This window comes from Haematobia irritans, chromosome 2 (assembly GCF_050003625.1).
Source record: "Haematobia irritans isolate KBUSLIRL chromosome 2, ASM5000362v1, whole genome shotgun sequence".
Lineage (NCBI taxonomy): Eukaryota > Metazoa > Arthropoda > Insecta > Diptera > Muscidae > Haematobia > Haematobia irritans.
Genome location: NC_134398.1, coordinates 139,056,258 through 139,073,548, shown reverse-complemented (window position 1 = coordinate 139,073,548; position 17,291 = coordinate 139,056,258). Strand labels below are relative to the sequence as shown.

Here is a 17,291-nt window from a genome sequence, read left to right as displayed (position 1 = left end):
AACTTTATTTTAATTAAAATTTCATTATTTTAAAGAAATTTGTCCTTAATATTTTGTAAATTTCGCATCCTAAAATTTGGTTTGCGTAATCTTTAACATCATGTGAATATTGTTTGCAGTGTGGCTTTCGATAGTCTGTTTCTTTCGGATGGCGAAATGTCAACTCTAGACAAATGTTTTGATCCATTCCAAACGGAATGATATATTTAGTGCACTGAAACTTCTCAAAGAGCCTCTGCCCAGACACCCCTCAAAAGTGGACAATTGTAGTGAAAAGTGTGTTATATTAACACATGACAATTAACCTATCTTTACTGGCCACCTCTCAAATGTGGACAAAATTTAGGAGACCGTAAGAGTCAATTTCTGAGAGGTTTCACTGAAAACCCCCATAAAAATTAATTGCCACACTTATGAACTTCTTTACCATCAGGCAACCTAGAAATGCCAAGGAGACGATTTTGGGAACCTTGAAGTCACTTCTGACATCTCTAATGAATTACTATGGGTCACATTCTTACAATTCTGTATTAATTTATATTTTTATCATCCAGCTCAAAAAGAATTTTCCATAGAATGTCCCATATTCTTAGGGATTGTTTTTCAAGATTTCCTAACAAATCTTGTTACCAAAAAAGTTAATTATTGTTCCCTTAAGTGTTTTTCTCAACTACTGCTCTATTTGTCTGCAGTTCTTGAAATTTGTGCTCTTTTCTGAACTCTAAAGAACTTTGGCTTTGCTAGCGATTGCAACAATTTTAACGGGGCATTGCATTCCGCTTCTTATCAACGCTGAGGAAACAAAAATTTTATGACAAATTTTACTCCGCAAAAAGAAAAAACAACAACTACAGTAAAATAACTTTCAAATAAAAAGTACCAAGAAATGCAATTTTGTTTACAAATCCTAAGCATAAATTTTATAAGAATAGCGTACGAAAACTCCACATAGAAGACGAGGACGAAACTTTTCAGACAACTGAATAATATTTTCACCCTCAAAACAGAAAAACTACTTAAATCAACATAAACTTAATATTGGCGCATACTTATGGATGGCAAAAGTTTTTTTTGACGAAGTTTTATATGAAATTCAAGCAACAATCTACGGTAATAGTCTACTTGCCGCCATAATAATCCTTAACCTAGCCAAATGGCGCCTTGCTCTCAATGCAAGGATGCCCTACTACTACTTGCCAGCCTGACTGTAATGAACAACAAGGATCGGAATGAGCCATGGATTATATTATAATGTCTCGAGTATGCTGTTGACAAATACAACTAGTTTACATAATAGTCGCCGAATTTGTAAGAAAATTTTGAAGATTTTCTATTTGTATGTGCAGAAAAAGAAAAATGCCTTAATAAGTGCGACGTTAAGGTGGGGTTGTGAATATTTTTTATAATAATACGACAATCTTCATACCTGACTTTAATTCCGACATCGTCTGCGGCCACTATAATTTTGGAGGGATGATTCGAATTGGCGGAGGCTGGGTGATGATGATGGAGTGCCCCAGCTGTGAGCTCAGTTTGTGGGGCTCGGTTTTTGTCGAATCGATGAGAGCTGAGAAAAAAAAAACAAGTATATACGGCCGTAAGTTCGGCCAGGCCGAATCTTATGTGGGGTTGTGAACATTTTTTAAAATAATACGACAATCTTCATACCTGACTTTAATTCCGTCATGGTCTGCGGCCACTATAATTTTGGAGGGATGATTCGAATTGGCGGAGGCTGGGTGATGATGATGGAGTGCCCCAGCTGTGAGCTAAGTTTGTGGGGCTCGGTTTTTGTTCGATCGAAGAGAGCTGAGAAAAAAACAAGTATATACGGCCGTAAGTTCGGCCAGGCCGAATCTTATGTACCCGAAACTTCTACGAAAGACTGTCATCCACAATCGAATTAATTGGGTTGTGGTATCTTAAAACCTCATAACATCGTTTTCTAAATTGTGAGTTAGTCCTTACGTGGTATAATTAGACAAAAAAGGTATGTATAGGTAAGTCTACAAATAATTACGAATCGATATGGACTTTTGCTCGGTACGTAGAGAGCCAGAATTGAAATATGGGGGTCGCTTATATGTAGGCTATATACAATTATGAAATTGATATGGACCAATTTTTTTGTGATTGGGGATCGATTTATCTGAGGACTATATATAACTATAGACCGATATGGACCTAGTTAGGCACAATGGACCATATACTAGCACAATGTATCAAATTTCAATTGACTCGGATAAAATTTGCTCCTCCATGTGGCTCCAAAACCACTTTTGGCATGGTTGTTAAATATCATGTACTAACATTAGGTACCAAATCTCAACCGAATCGGATGAATTTTGATTCTCTTAGAGGTTCCCCAAGCCAAATCTGGGGATCGGTTTATATGGGGGCTATATATAATTATGGACCGATGCTATTAGAGACCATGTACCAAATTTCAGCCGGATCGGATGAAATTTGCTTCTCTTAGAGGCTCCGCAAATCTGGGGATCGGTTTATATGGGGGCTATATATAATTATGGACCGATGTGAACCAATTTTTGCATGGTTGTTAGAGTCTATATACCAACACCATGTACCAAATTTCAGCCGGATCGGATGAAATTTGCTTCTCTTAGAGGATCGGCAAGCGAAATTTGGGGGTCCGTTTATATGGGGGCTATATACAATTATGGACCGATGTGGACCAATTTTTGCATGGTTGTTAGAGACCATATACCAACACCATTACCAAACTTCAGCCTGATTGGATGAAATTTGCTGCAAACCAAATCTGGGGATCGGTTTATATGGGGCCTATATATAGTTATGGACCGATATGGACAAATTTTTGCATGGTTGTTATAGACCAAATATTTACACCACGTACCAAATTTCAGCCAGATCGGATAAAATATGCTACTCTTATAGGCTCCGCAAGACAAATCTGGGGGTCCGTTTTTATGGGGGCTATACGTAAAAGTGGACCGTATGGCCCATTTGCAATACCATCCGACCAACATCAATAACAACTACTTGTGCCAAGTTTCACGTCGATAGCTTGTTTCGTTCGGAAGTTAGCGTGATTTCAACAGACGGACGGACGGACGGTTATGCTCAGATCGACTCAGAATTTCACCAAGACCCATAATATATATACTTTATGGGGTCTTAGAGCAATATTTCGACGTGTTACAAACGGAATGACAAAGTTAATATACCCCCCATCCTATGGTGGAGGGTATAAAAACGCGATTTATACAAAATTGAATCAAAAGAACTTCCTGTGTAGTTAAAATAAAGAAAATCTTTGGACATTTTTAGAAGTGCTTTTAAAGTTGTGACTTTAGAAGAACTTCAATTTTTTTTGCTGGGCAATTATAGCTTCTAATATCAGACATTTTTGTTCAGATTGTGATAAAACTCCCTTAAAGATGTACCCTTTATTTGTTCTTGAATATGGAAATGCTTATGTTTACTAATTAGGTAGGGGTGATTTAGGGTATGATATAGTTGGCCCCGCTCGACTTTCTACTTTACTTACTTGGTTTAAATCTGTCATTAGCAACTTCAAACTATGCTTGGTTTGCGTTGTCCATAATGTCCACCCAAGACTTAGTTGCATCAGCGAATGACTAGCTACAATTTTAAAAATTTTAATTAGTTTGGAAATTGGCTCTAATAAGCTAAAAAGTGATTTTATTCTCTCTAAACAAAAATTCACTTAACATATGCAAAACCTAAATAGTTTTTGGAATGAAAGGATGAGCGAATACCGACCGTCACATTTACTGCACTATAGTAGTTTTCCTTTCTTCCAGTTTCTACAGAAATTTTGGAAAGAACGTGAAAATTCCTGAGAATTGAAATTTCTTCGCACATACCATCATCTTGGGATATCATTCGCTGCCGAATTAAAGGGACTGAAGTATTTTGAGTTTGAAACGTTTGCTACTTTTTCTACATTTACGACGCGTATGTGACGTTTACGACGTTTACAGCTTCGCGACAGTCGCAAACCTAAAATAGCTTTATACAAAGCATCTCTGGTTTGGACTCGGTTTAAACAGGATTTTGTCAGTACTCAGTGATAAGAGAGAAGTTCACCATTGTGGAGGAGTCATTGGTCTTTAGTTTTTCGAAAAGCTGACTGTTTTTAAGTTACTGCGAATGGCTTGAGCTGTTGAGAAATTCTTACAGTTCTAATTTATTGATCTGGACAACGTTTACATTCAACAAAACTTGCCACGCAGACAACGAAGTCAATGGTCTTTTATGGAAAAAATTCCGGACAGTATTATCTCTCCAAGAGATAATCACAATTGGTCATTGAGACTTCTACGTTGGAGGCAATATGAAGGTCGATAGTACAATACCTGAAAAATAGAATTCGTGTGGATATCGAGGACATGAGGCAGTCACTTTGTGATATGGTCATGCAAAATTTCATAAAAAACAAGTAAGTAAAGTAGAAAGTCGGGCGGGGCCGACTATATCATACCCTAAACCACCCTTACTGAATTAGTAATCATAAGCATTTGTGGGGCAACATTGATATGAGAGATAAACCGCAGTTGCATATTTAAGAAAATTAAGGGGTACATGTTTATGGGTGCCTTGTCTCAATCTGACTATAGCTCATAGTCAGTGTTGCCAGGGAAAATGTTCGGTTTACCCTACAAGGACAAAAGAAGTTCCCTACTTTCCCGTACATTCCCAAACAATTTTCCCTACAATATTTTCGTTAAATATAAACAAATTTTACAAAACAAAAATGGTTCTAAGTACTTTGTTATCTTAAAACATGAAAATGCAACGTATATAACCTAGAAAATAAATTTGTATTACCAACACGGTTGCCACAGTTGGTAGAATTCTACCAAAAATAGTATTTTTTTTTTTGTTAAATCTCTATAGAAATTAAAATTTTGGAAAAAGTTTCTATAAACAATTTTTTTTGAGAAATTTTTCTATATAAATAAAATTTTGATAATAATTTCTATAGAAATAAAATTTGTTGTTGTCTTTTATTTCAGCTTAAAACCATACATTGACTAAACTACAAGAGTAGCTTAACCAACAGAGGAAAAGAATGTTTGTCAAATTTATTTGGGCAAAGCCCTATAGACTGCAAGATGGTTGGATGGACGCACGTTTCGGAATTACCACATTCCTCATCAGCATCCTGTACTTGCAGCAAAACTATCAACCAATTATCAGAATAAATTCAGGCAGTTTATTAAACCCAACAAAAACCACACTTGAACCCTCCGAAAAAAGGTTTTACATTGATAGCCGGCTTATGCCGAAATAAATTCGAAACAAACATATCTCTTTTCCTATGCCACTGTCAAATCATCGATTTGAATTCACATGGCTGGGTTTATTTTGAGCGTGCCTCCTCTTCTTTTTCCATCTGTTTTGTTTTGTTATTGTTGGTTTTGTTCTTTAAGCATTGTTGTTGTCTTTTATTTCAGCTTAAAACCGTACATTGACTAAACTACAAGAGTAGCTTAACCAACAGAGGAAAAGAATGTTTGTCAAATTTATTTGGGCAAAGCCCTATAGACTGCAAGATGGTTGGATGGACGCACGTTTCGGAATTACCACATTCCTCATCAGCATCCTCTACTTGCAGCAAAACTATCAACCAATTATCAGAATAAATTCAGGCAGTTTATTAAACCCAACAAAAACCACACTTGAACCCTCCGAAAAAAGGTTTTACATTGATAGCCGGCTTATGCCGAAATAAATTCGAAACAAACATATCTCTTTTCCTATGCCACTGTCAAATCATCGATTTGAATTCACAAGGCTGGGTTTATTTTGAGCGTGCCTCCTCTTCTTTTTCCATCTGTTTTGTTTTGTTATTGTTGGTTTTGTTCTTTAAGCATTGTTGTTGTCTTTTATTTCAGCTTAAAACCATACATTGACTAAACTACAAGAGTAGCTTAACCAACAGAGGAAAAGAATGTTTGTCAAATTTATTTGGGCAAAGCCCTATAGACTGCAAGATGGTTGGATGGACGCACGTTTCGGAATTACCACATTCCTCATCAGCATCCTCTACTTGCAGCAAAACTATCAACCAATTATCAGAATAAATTCAGGCAGTTTATTAAACCCAACAAAAACCACACTTGAACCCTCCGAAAAAAGGTTTTACATTGATAGCCGGCTTATGCCGAAATAAATTCGAAACAAACATATCTCTTTTCCTATGCCACTGTCAAATCATCGATTTGAATTCACATGGCTGGGTTAGAGAGCCAGAATTGAAATATGGGGGTCGCTTATATGTAGGCTATATACAATTATGAAATTGATATGGACCAATTTTTTTGTGATTGGGGATCGATTTATCTGAGGACTATATATAACTATAGACCGATATGGACCTAGTTAGGCACAATGGACCATATACTAGCACAATGTATCAAATTTCAATTGACTCGGATAAAATTTGCTCCTCCATGTGGCTCCAAAACCACTTTTGGCATGGTTGTTAAATATCATGTACTAACATTAGGTACCAAATCTCAACCGAATCGGATGAATTTTGATTCTCTTAGAGGTTCCCCAAGCCAAATCTGGGGATCGGTTTATATGGGGGCTATATATAATTATGGACCGATGCTATTAGAGACCATGTACCAAATTTCAGCCGGATCGGATGAAATTTGCTTCTCTTAGAGGCTCCGCAAATCTGGGGATCGGTTTATATGGGGGCTATATATAATTATGGACCGATGTGAACCAATTTTTGCATGGTTGTTAGAGTCTATATACCAACACCATGTACCAAATTTCAGCCGGATCGGATGAAATTTGCTTCTCTTAGAGGATCGGCAAGCGAAATTTGGGGGTCCGTTTATATGGGGGCTATATACAATTATGGACCGATGTGGACCAATTTTTGCATGGTTGTTAGAGACCATATACCAACACCATTACCAAACTTCAGCCTGATTGGATGAAATTTGCTGCAAACCAAATCTGGGGATCGGTTTATATGGGGCCTATATATAGTTATGGACCGATATGGACAAATTTTTGCATGGTTGTTATAGACCAAATATTTACACCACGTACCAAATTTCAGCCAGATCGGATAAAATATGCTACTCTTATAGGCTCCGCAAGACAAATCTGGGGGTCCGTTTTTATGGGGGCTATACGTAAAAGTGGACCGTATGGCCCATTTGCAATACCATCCGACCAACATCAATAACAACTACTTGTGCCAAGTTTCACGTCGATAGCTTGTTTCGTTCGGAAGTTAGCGTGATTTCAACAGACGGACGGACGGACGGTTATGCTCAGATCGACTCAGAATTTCACCAAGACCCATAATATATATACTTTATGGGGTCTTAGAGCAATATTTCGACGTGTTACAAACGGAATGACAAAGTTAATATACCCCCCATCCTATGGTGGAGGGTATAAAAACGCGATTTATACAAAATTGAATCAAAAGAACTTCCTGTGTAGTTAAAATAAAGAAAATCTTTGGATATTTTTAGAAGTGCTTTTAAAGTTGTGACTTTAGAAGAACTTCAATTTTTTTTGCTGGGCAATTATAGCTTCTAATATCAGACATTTTTGTTCAGATTGTGATAAAACTCCCTTAAAGATGTACCCTTTATTTGTTCTTGAATATGGAAATGCTTATGTTTACTAATTAGGTAGGGGTGATTTAGGGTATGATATAGTTGGCCCCGCTCGACTTTCTACTTTACTTACTTGGTTTAAATCTGTCATTAGCAACTTCAAACTATGCTTGGTTTGCGTTGTCCATAATGTCCACCCAAGACTTAGTTGCATCAGCGAATGACTAGCTACAATTTTAAAAATTTTAATTAGTTTGGAAATTGGCTCTAATAAGCTAAAAAGTGATTTTATTCTCTCTAAACAAAAATTCACTTAACATATGCAAAACCTAAATAGTTTTTGGAATGAAAGGATGAGCGAATACCGACCGTCACATTTACTGCACTATAGTAGTTTTCCTTTCTTCCAGTTTCTACAGAAATTTTGGAAAGAACGTGAAAATTCCTGAGAATTGAAATTTCTTCGCACATACCATCATCTTGGGATATCATTCGCTGCCGAATTAAAGGGACTGAAGTATTTTGAGTTTGAAACGTTTGCTACTTTTTCTACATTTACGACGCGTATGTGACGTTTACGACGTTTACAGCTTCGCGACAGTCGCAAACCTAAAATAGCTTTATACAAAGCATCTCTGGTTTGGACTCGGTTTAAACAGGATTTTGTCAGTACTCAGTGATAAGAGAGAAGTTCACCATTGTGGAGGAGTCATTGGTCTTTAGTTTTTCGAAAAGCTGACTGTTTTTAAGTTACTGCGAATGGCTTGAGCTGTTGAGAAATTCTTACAGTTCTAATTTATTGATCTGGACAACGTTTACATTCAACAAAACTTGCCACGCAGACAACGAAGTCAATGGTCTTTTATGGAAAAAATTCCGGACAGTATTATCTCTCCAAGAGATAATCACAATTGGTCATTGAGACTTCTACGTTGGAGGCAATATGAAGGTCGATAGTACAATACCTGAAAAATAGAATTCGTGTGGATATCGAGGACATGAGGCAGTCACTTTGTGATATGGTCATGCAAAATTTCATAAAAAACAAGTAAGTAAAGTAGAAAGTCGGGCGGGGCCGACTATATCATACCCTAAACCACCCTTACTGAATTAGTAATCATAAGCATTTGTGGGGCAACATTGATATGAGAGATAAACCGCAGTTGCATATTTAAGAAAATTAAGGGGTACATGTTTATGGGTGCCTTGTCTCAATCTGACTATAGCTCATAGTCAGTGTTGCCAGGGAAAATGTTCGGTTTACCCTACAAGGACAAAAGAAGTTCCCTACTTTCCCGTACATTCCCAAACAATTTTCCCTACAATATTTTCGTTAAATATAAACAAATTTTACAAAACAAAAATGGTTCTAAGTACTTTGTTATCTTAAAACATGAAAATGCAACGTATATAACCTACAAAATAAATTTGTATTACCAACACGGTTGCCACAGTTGGTAGAATTCTACCAAAAATAGTATTTTTTTTTTTGTTAAATCTCTATAGAAATTAAAATTTTGGAAAAAGTTTCTATAAACAATTTTTTTTGAGAAATTTTTCTATATAAATAAAATTTTGATAATAATTTCTATAGAAATAAAATTTGTTGTTGTCTTTTATTTCAGCTTAAAACCATACATTGACTAAACTACAAGAGTAGCTTAACCAACAGAGGAAAAGAATGTTTGTCAAATTTATTTGGGCAAAGCCCTATAGACTGCAAGATGGTTGGATGGACGCACGTTTCGGAATTACCACATTCCTCATCAGCATCCTGTACTTGCAGCAAAACTATCAACCAATTATCAGAATAAATTCAGGCAGTTTATTAAACCCAACAAAAACCACACTTGAACCCTCCGAAAAAAGGTTTTACATTGATAGCCGGCTTATGCCGAAATAAATTCGAAACAAACATATCTCTTTTCCTATGCCACTGTCAAATCATCGATTTGAATTCACATGGCTGGGTTTATTTTGAGCGTGCCTCCTCTTCTTTTTCCATCTGTTTTGTTTTGTTATTGTTGGTTTTGTTCTTTAAGCATTGTTGTTGTCTTTTATTTCAGCTTAAAACCGTACATTGACTAAACTACAAGAGTAGCTTAACCAACAGAGGAAAAGAATGTTTGTCAAATTTATTTGGGCAAAGCCCTATAGACTGCAAGATGGTTGGATGGACGCACGTTTCGGAATTACCACATTCCTCATCAGCATCCTCTACTTGCAGCAAAACTACCAACCAATTATCAGAATAAATTCAGGCAGTTTATTAAACCCAACAAAAACCACACTTGAACCCTCCGAAAAAAGGTTTTACATTGATAGCCGGCTTATGCCGAAATAAATTCGAAACAAACATATCTCTTTTCCTATGCCACTGTCAAATCATCGATTTGAATTCACAAGGCTGGGTTTATTTTGAGCGTGCCTCCTCTTCTTTTTCCATCTGTTTTGTTTTGTTATTGTTGGTTTTGTTCTTTAAGCATTGTTGTTGTCTTTTATTTCAGCTTAAAACCATACATTGACTAAACTACAAGAGTAGCTTAACCAACAGAGGAAAAGAATGTTTGTCAAATTTATTTGGGCAAAGCCCTATAGACTGCAAGATGGTTGGATGGACGCACGTTTCGGAATTACCACATTCCTCATCAGCATCCTCTACTTGCAGCAACCATCTTGCAGTCTATAGGGCTTTGCCCAAATAAATTTGACAAACATTCTTTTCCTCTGTTGGTTAAGCTACTCTTGTAGTTTAGTCAATGTATGGTTTTAAGCTGAAATAAAAGACAACAACAATGCTTAAAGAACAAAACCAACAATAACAAAACAAAACAGATGGAAAAAGAAGAGGAGGCACGCTCAAAATAAACCCAGCCATGTGAATTCAAATCGATGATTTGACAGTGGCATAGGAAAAGAGATATGTTTGTTTCGAATTTATTTCGGCATAAGCCGGCTATCAATGTAAAACCTTTTTTCGGAGGGTTCAAGTGTGGTTTTTGTTGGGTTTAATAAACTGCCTGAATTTATTCTGATAATTGGTTGATAGTTTTGCTGCAAGTAGAGGATGCTGATGAGGAATGTGGTAATTCCGAAACGTGCGTCCATCCAACCATCTTGCAGTCTATAGGGCTTTGCCCAAATAAATTTGACAAACATTCTTTTCCTCTGTTGGTTAAGCTACTCTTGTAGTTTAGTCAATGTATGGTTTTAAGCTGAAATAAAAGACAACAACAATGCTTAAAGAACAAAACCAACAATAAGAAAACAAAACAGATGGAAATAAAATTTTGAAAAAAAAATCCATAGAAATAACATTATGAAAAAATTCTTTATAGAAATAATACTTTGAAAAATATTACTATAGAAATACAATTTTGACAAAATTTTCTATAGAAATAAAATGTTGACAACATTTTCTACAGGAATAAAGTTTTGAGAAAAATTTCTATAGAAATATTTGTTTGGTAGATTTGTAGTAATCTTAAAATTTTGTTAAATTTTTTTGGCACGAGTGGTAACTGTTGTTACCACACATTGTTAAAGATCAAGCCTTGCCGGCTTCGAATTTCCTCCTCTAGAGCCACCAAAATGAAAAAATTATTACAAATTGTGTTGAGTGAAAATGTCCCTACATTGTGGCCCTACGTCCCTACAAGACGCTAAATATTAGAAAAAACCCTATCTATAGGGAATTTCCCCTACTTCTAGCAACACTGGCTGTAGTTGACATTGCACCCACGGGGTTAGTATGCCACTAATATTGAGCCTATTATTAAGAAAGAGTAAATCGTTCAATTAGTGTGGGTAATAAATCCAAAATTGTAAAAATCGAGCAATATTCTTATGTAAGAGCTACAAGTACGCATAAATACGATCGGCTAGTACATCAAAATTTGAAATTTGAGTAACATTGGTTAATAAATAAAAGTATTATGGCAAATTTTGGGAGAATCGAGCGATGCATATATATGGAAGCTATATCTAAATCTGAACCAATTTGCATAATATTTTGCGGGTTTGTTTAATACCACAAAAGGTTACCTTGTGCAAAATTTGAGTAAGATCAGTTATGAAATGAGGCCTCTATGGTCAAACATAAGGTTATTAGGGGCAAAATTTTCAAAATCGGGCGATACATATATGGGAGCTATATCTACATCTGAACCGATTTCGATGAAATTTTGCACATACCGTTAGTACTATAGAGGACTGGATCTAGCCAACTTTTAGTAAGATCGGATAATAAATAAGGGTTCTATGGCCAAATTTGGAAAAATTGGGCGGTACATATATATGGGAGCTATATCTCAATCTGAACCGATTTCGATGATTTTTTGCACATATAGTTAGTACTATAGAAGATTACATTTAGCCAACTTCGAGTAATAACGGTTGATAAATAAGGGTTTTATGGCCCAATTTGGGAAAATCGGGCTATACATATATATGGAAGCTATATCTCAATCTGAATCGATTTCGATGATTTTTTGCACATATAGTTAGTACTATAGAAGATTACATTTAGCCAACTTTGAGTAAGAACTGTTGATAAATAAGGGTTTTATGGCCAAGTTTAGAAAAATCGGGCGGTACATATATATGGGAGCTATAGCTAAGTCTGAACCGATTTCGATGATTTTTTGCACGTATAGTTAGTGCTATAGAAGATTACATTTAGCCAACTTTGAGTAAGATCGGTTGATAAATAAGGTTTTTATGACCTAATTAGGCAAAATCGGGCGATACATATATATGGGAGCTATATCTAAATCTAAACCGATTTCGATGAAATTTTGTACACTTAAAGGGCGATGAAAAAGATTATTTTGTGCCAAATTTGACGATGATCGTTTAGTAAAAAAGTGCCACGTGACCCCATTTGTCGAAATCGGGCGATACATATATATGGGAGCTATATCTAAATTTGATCCGATTTCTTCCAAATTCAATAGCGTTCGTCCTTGTGCCCAAAAAACTCCCTGTACCAAATTTCATCAAAATCGGTTAATAATTGCGACCGGAATCCTGTGAACAACAAATACATGGACAGACGGACGGACACCAAGCGCTAGATCGACTCAGGAGGTGATTTTGAGTCGATCGGTATATATTTTATGGGATCTAAAATCAATATTTCTGGTAGGCACATTTTTTGGCAGATCAAACTTATTATACGCTGACCACTATGTAGTTTAGGGTAAATATGGTCCGAGAAGAGTGCTCGTGGTGGCATTCGTATGTTATGGCTTTTCATTATTAATTGCATACTATTAATTCCATACTTCATTGATTGATTGAACCCAGGACCCTTTATATGCGAGGCGTGTTTGCTACCATTGCACCACGTTGGCTCCCATTGTGAAATAAATTTATATCACCATTCCATTTTATTCATGACAAAATTATCACTTGTTATTTGAATAATTCATATGCTATGGGCAGCTATGTCACATAAAACTGTAAACATTTAATTCACTAAAAAATTGATTGCTAATTGTTCGTCTATTAGTATTCGAAATTTTCAATTTATTTAAATAAAATCTAGGAAAAAAGAAACGAACAAATGCCTATGACCATTTTTGCTAGATTTAATTTTTGTTGCGGAAAATTGAATCACATTTTTCGGCATTCCATTGACCAAATTGAAATTGAGAGGTCTGTGGTCTAAACGTATGGAACATTTCAATCATTCTGCCAATTGGCCAGGTCGCTTGTGTTCACCATGACATTTATTGGCATTGGGTTATTCAATCGTTTATGGCCAGCATTTGACAATTGAGTGATGTGCTGCTGTTGCTGGATTTCGACAGAGCCATCATTCGTCATTTTATTCACCTGTATTTGACACATTTTTCCATTGACTATTGCGATGTATGTCCACCTAGATTTGAAGTCTAACATATGTCCACCGTGGAGAAACAAATCCTCTTTGCCATCATTGTTGGGATGTGATTGTCATATGGCATACGGGTGCTGGGGTTTCTATGGCCAATGAATTGAGTTAAAATTACAATGATGAAGAATGAGCATAGCTTCCGAAATGGTTTCAATGAATATGGAAATTTGGATTTTTGTGGTTGAAATTTGGTGTTTAGGTTATGCCTATAGTGGCTTTCTGAAATTGTATGCTCACTTAAACAATCATTCTTGTATACGAATTGTGGACCACCAAGTTACACAGAAAGAAAATCTCATTAAAACTGAGCCAATGAAAGTTTTTCATATCCAAAAACAGAAACTGTCCACTGAAATAATGTAAAATTGCATAAATGTTATGAAATTGGGATAATGAAAGGTTTTGTTAATGCTATGAAATATTTCGTTAGTTACTGGAAAAACCACTACATTTACGAAAAGTTTCACAGTATTTATGAAATTGTTTCATTGGATCACCACCGATGGAAAATTTTTCGCTTTTTTGTCACTTTAACTTGGGTTTGCCATTGAATGGGTAAATTTACTCATCTTTGACAACTTTATAGGATTATCCCGTAAACTGGCACCGGAAAGGAAAAACTTTTGTATTTCAGAGAATAGAAATAAATAAATCTATATATAAAATTCACAGTATGTTTTTTTTATTTTATTTTATTTATTTATTAAAAGCTTTATTATAATAACAAATTATAATAAATATATAACAAAAACAAGTAAGGAAAGTCTAAAGTCGGGCGGGGCCGACTATATTATACCCTTCACTACTATGTATACCAACATTTTTGATACCATCTTAACACCTTCAAATTTGTTAGGAGCTATATAAAGGTTTATTATATTCCCATATACAAATATTTAAATATGGACAAAGAACAAATATATGGAGGCTTTATATAAATCTGAACCAAATTAGATCAAACTTGAAACACTTAAATAGCATATTAAATATATTCTCAGTGGAAACTATCGAGTCAATTGGAGGAAACTCCCATTGAATATGAAAAATTCTACAATATTTCCCCAACTCTGTCCTACATATATATGGGAGCTATATCTAAATCTGAACTGAGTTTGACCAAATTTAACATGCATAGCTAGAATAATAATTCTGCTATCTATGCAAAATTTCACGTAAATGGGAGAATAACTTTGGCCTCCGTGGTCATACACTGGTAGAAAAATGTTTCGTATTATTAACGAACGGGCTTCGTTTATTATTTTTCGTTAATATTACGAAATTTTTCGTTATAAGAACGAAAGTGATCGTTAATACAACGAAATCAATCGTTAAAAGACAATTTTGTGTTTTGGGTTTTCGTTATATTAATGAAACACGTTTCGTTAATATTCGAATATTAACTTTGTAATTTTTTCAAGAATTAGAATAAAAAATTTTTCCAAGATGAAATTATTATAATCATTTGCACATAGAGAGTAACTTTTGGAAACTTTTAAACTAAACAGTCGTTTTATATACTCTGAAACTGGAATTGAAAATTTCATTTATAAAACGAAATCGATCGTTAATATAATGATATGGCTCGTTAAAAAATAAATTTTAAATTGTTATATTTCGTCATATTAATGAAATATGTTCATTAATAATACGAATGGGAGTTTGAGTATTTCTGCCTCTCCTTACTCTCTCTCTCTCTCTCTAAAACATCTCTTCATACTCTCTCTAGCGTGTATGTAATTGGTACATACACATCTTAGTATGGCAATAAGCACATGTGTGCGTGTGCGTCTTGAAAAACAAACGGTAAAAAGTTCAACAGAAAACTTGTCTGATGGGCAAACATTAACAACATTTACGTTCTTTTCGCTGAAGAGTGCACACGCTCATTACAGTTTCGTTGTGAATAATAAACATAGATGGGTGAGGTGAGTTAAATTGGTGTTTTTTGTATATTCGCAAGAAATTTAGTGTACATTTTTAATCTTTAGTGAAAATACCCCGGGGAAGTGAACTTTCAGATGAAGAAGGCGGAACAATTACGGTGATGAACCTTGGTTGCACAAAAATTGGATAAATGGACACGGTGATACGATTATCATTTTTTGATCTTAGAAATAAGAGGCTTTTTTTCTTAAGTGAAAGTCACAATATATGTTTATTATATTACTTAATTTATCATTATATATTATTTCTTACTGTATATAAACCATATTTCAAAGATCTTAACAAAAAATAATACACTACCAATTACTACACTCAAATGCGCTAATTGGTTGGGTTTCATTAATAAAGGGTGATTTGTTAAGAGCTTGATAACTTTTTTTTTTTAAAAAACGCATAAAATTTGCAAAATCTCATCGGTTCTTTATTTGAAACGTTAGATTGGTCCATGACATTTACTTTTTGAAGATAATTTCATTTAAATGTTGACCGCGGCTGCGTCTTAGGTGGTCCATTCGGAAAGTCCAATTTTGGGCAACTTTTTCGAGCATTTCGGCCGGAATAGCCCGAATTTCTTCGGAAATGTTGTCTTCCAAAGCTGGAATAGTTGCTGGCTTATTTCTGTAGACTTTAGACTTGACGTAGCCCCACAAAAAATAGTCTAAAGGCGTCAAATCGCATGATCTTGGTGGCCAACTTACCGGTCCATTTCTTGAGATGAATTGTTCTCCGAAGTTTTCCCTCAAAATGGCCATAGAATCGCGAGCTGTGTGGCATGTAGCGCCATCTTGTTGAAACCACATGTCAACCAAGTTCAGTTCTTCCATTTTTGGCAACAAAAAGTTTGTTAGCATCGAACGATAGCGATCGCCATTCACCGTAACGTTGCGTCCAACAGCATCTTTGAAAAAATACGGTCCAATGATTCCACCAGCGTACAAACCACACCAAACAGTGCATTTTTCGGGATGCATGGGCAGTTCTTGAACGGCTTCTGGTTGCTCTTCACTCCAAATGCGGTAATTTTGCTTATTTACGTAGCCATTCAACCAGAAATGAGCCTCATCGCTGAACAAAATTTGTCGATAAAAAAGCGGATTTTCTGCCAACTTTTCTAGGGCCCATTCACTGAAAATTCGACGTTGTGGCAGATCGTAAGTCTATTCATGATGAAATGTCAAAGCATACTGAGCATCTTTCTCTTTGACACCATGTCTGAAATCCCACGTGATCTGTCAAATACTAATGCATGAAAATCCTAACCTCAAAAGAATCACCCTTTATAACGTTTGTGTTCATTTATACAACGTTCGCCTTTCATTCATACAATGAATAATTTTCATTCATACAACGTATAAGCTGCACCGATACAACGAATAAATTTCATTCATACAACGAATAATATTCGTTAATACAACGAAAAGGCTACGTAATAGCAACGTAATTATTCGTTAATACTACGAAATGTATTCCATAAAGTTTTTCGTAAATATAACGTAAAATTACGTTGTTATAACGAAATGCTACGTTGGCTGACTTTTAATGAAGAATTTCGTTAATACAACGTAGAAATTCATCGTATTAACGAAACTTTTTCTACCAGTGTATGAGTGTAAATCGGGCGAAAGATATATATGGGAGATATATCTAAATCTGAACCGATTTCGACTAAATCTGGCATAATTAACGATACTATTAAACGTACTAAATCTGGCATAATTAACGATACTATTAAACGTACTCCTTGTGCAAAATTTCAAGCAAATCAAGGTAAAACTCTGGACTTTGAGACCATATAAGTGCAAATCGGACGAAAGATATATATGGGAGCTATATCTAAATCTGCA

General features: G+C 35.3%; 1 long non-coding RNA gene across 1 annotated transcript; it reads left to right on the top strand.

The window, feature by feature from the left end:
- Positions 1-15,218: 15,218 nt before the first annotated feature.
- Positions 15,219-15,764, top strand: LOC142224102 (uncharacterized). The gene is made up of 2 exons (XR_012719032.1): positions 15,219-15,428; positions 15,492-15,764. It is a non-coding gene; the product is annotated as an uncharacterized LOC142224102 (long non-coding RNA).
- The last annotated feature ends 1,527 nt before the right edge of the window (positions 15,765-17,291 follow it).